The sequence below is a fragment of the Pituophis catenifer genome, unplaced genomic scaffold (assembly GCF_029215685.1).
Source record: "Pituophis catenifer annectens isolate HBS135680 unplaced genomic scaffold, rPitCat1.0.hap2 SCAF_2, whole genome shotgun sequence".
NCBI lineage: Eukaryota > Metazoa > Chordata > Lepidosauria > Squamata > Colubridae > Pituophis > Pituophis catenifer.
This window is the reverse complement of record NW_027256882.1, coordinates 240219178-240221960: the sequence shown is the minus strand read 5'-3', so window position 1 is coordinate 240221960 and position 2783 is coordinate 240219178.

Genomic DNA, 2783 nt, shown 5'->3' with positions numbered 1-2783 from the left:
GGCTTGCATGTTAATACTTTGGGGGGGAAGTTGAATTTTTAGTTAGAAAATATAGAATAATCAATGTTTGTTAGCGAGGAAATCAATTGTTTAATAACTGGGTATCTTAGATGAATTGGTGTTTTTAGATTTTATAAAGTATTCGTCATCTTACTTGTAAAACCCACAAGAAAATGTGTTTTTTGGGGGGATGGGAAGGGCTGGATGGGAGGGTTTAATCAGGAGTAGTATTCATGGAAAGTTAAATAGGCTTAGAAGAGAGAGAGTAATGCTTACAATGCAGATCAGTGAAAATGGCATTGCTCTGTCTTTCTCCAAGAGGATAGAAAGATCATGACCTTGTATCCCTGCATAAGGCAGGCTTGCAGAGTAGGTAATGGCCTCCTACTCTGGAAGCCTGAATGGTCACGCAAAGTCTAACAAGCCCATACTCAGCTCTTTTCCCATATTAAGAATATTTAAAACTACGTCTCTTGTTTAGGTTTTTTTTTTAAACCACAACATATTAATCTTTTAGTCTTATGAGTATCAGTGCTCCAGCATTGTTATTGTACTAACAGAATTCTTCACAGATACAGAATCTCCTTCCTAGATGTTGGAAATCCATTCTTCTCAACCCATTACGCATAAATTGGATTTCCTCTGCTACATAGGAGCCTCACTTTTTGCTGATGACCCTGTTTTGTTTGCAGGTTGATCTGTCCTGGACCTTTTGAAGAAATTATATTATAAAAGGGGGGGGGGGGAATTCACTCATTGCTCACATTCACAAAACCATCAAAGATTTTCTACTGTTATTATATTCTAGTATTTCTATTAAATTTTGCTAATGGTTATTTTTCTCAGTTCTTCAGAAATATGAAAGAATATAGTTGTAGATTGTGGTTTTGTTGATGAATAGAAAACAACCCTATGTAGAGATTTGACTGAATCTTACTTACATCCTTTGTTTGGGTTTTGAAACTGGGAAAATGATAGCGATTGCTTGATTTACTTGACTAGTGTTTGTGTATCTAATGTTTGTGAGGAAAAAAAAAGCATATTCTGATTAACAATTTTTTTAGAACCAACAAACTATTATATGCTAAGGAAAGTGAAATCAAGTTGCAGATGCAGCTTTTCTTATGCAATGTTTTTCAAAAGTGTGGTCCAAGGATTTTTGGACATTCCCCAAGATCACCTCGGGGTCTGCAAAATCAAAATTGCCACCTTAAAAGTAAAAATAATACAATATAAAAGCCCTTCAGAGAGTTGTGAGAAGTAGTAGGGGCAGCAGATGTATCAATTTTAATTATTAATGTATAAAGTATTGGTAACTAATAACCCATACAAACAGAAGCTTTTTTAGGGACTTTTGTAGTTTTTAAAAGTGGGAAAGGGGCCTGAGGAAATAAATGTGGGAATTGATTCTAGAGATGTTTCACTGTCAGAATTGAAGAATCAGTTGTGTTTACCTCCAGAACTTGAAAAGGGATGTTCAGCGTTATAGCATTTATTTTTTCCAAACAGGATATTGAAGCATCAGCCAGAGATAAAACAGTTTTAAGCACTATTAAGAGTTGCAAATGCCAAAGATTTTGTTGTGGTTATCATGTTACAATACTATAATCAGCCACAAGATGGGAGTCTCGCTATTAGAGTGTTCATTGAAGATTCGAAAGGGAAAAAACACTTAAGAGTTTGTTCTTGCTCAGGGCATAACAGTGCTATTTCAAATCCAAGAAAGTAGATAAAGGGCAAATTAAAAGAAATGCTCATTATGTAAGTGGTCACAGACAAGAAACATTTGGAAAGGATGCAAATAGTACATTTACCATTTAAAAAGCTGATCAGAAAACTAGTTTCTGATGTATTTTTATTGAATAAAATATTTAGTGGACGTTTTATTTTTAACATTGGCTATTAAGCTGAATAGCTCTGGAAAAGGCTAATTTACAATTCCAGAATTTTTCCTACTAAGCTCTGACAACCTAATAGAATTCAAAATCCATTACCAACTAGAATCTATGTTGAATTTAGCACTTCTAGTCAAGCAAAATGCGGTGAACTTGGGTCTACGGAGTTTGGAAGGAGCAGAATATTTTCATTGTATTAAATCCTTGTTTCAATGTCCAAAATGGGCTGGGAATTTATTGATTACTTTTCCATACACAACTTAACAGCCAGGGTCCTTCAAGGAATTAAGTCAGGAGTTCTCTGTGGTGTTATGACCACCTAGAAAAATAAATGAATATGTGTTGGGCTCTGACAGACTTAGGAATAAGCTGAAATGTGGCTTGTCCGCAGCAGGAACATGATTTACCAGGAATTGTGGATATGCAAAGGCCAAAGCTGGATTGCTGTCACTAATCGTGAGCTCTGAAAGCCTTTCCATTCGTTGCAACACCAGCATCAGTCAGAACCCACTCTGGAGTGTAGCCCAAAATATCTCAGCCAGAATCAATTGGCGTGGCTCACTTTTTCCTCTCTTCCAAGATTGGTTGTTTCTTGACTTCCTGGGATCATTGGTCTGGGTCCTGGTGCTACAAATCCATACTTTCTCCAGGCAGCCAACATGGCCTGGCCTCTCATCAAGAGATGTTTGCTGTTGTGAAGAAAAAACAGGAGGAAGCATATGCCACCTTGAGCTGAATGAAAGGCAGAGGAAATACATTGCTTGGACTCCCTGCAGTGGACATGGTGGACCAGCTCCATGACGCAGCATAATATCCTTTCCAGGAAGAAGTCTTGGATGGCATTAAGTAATAGAACTCAACCCTGGCCAGGTTGTCAGGTAGCACTTG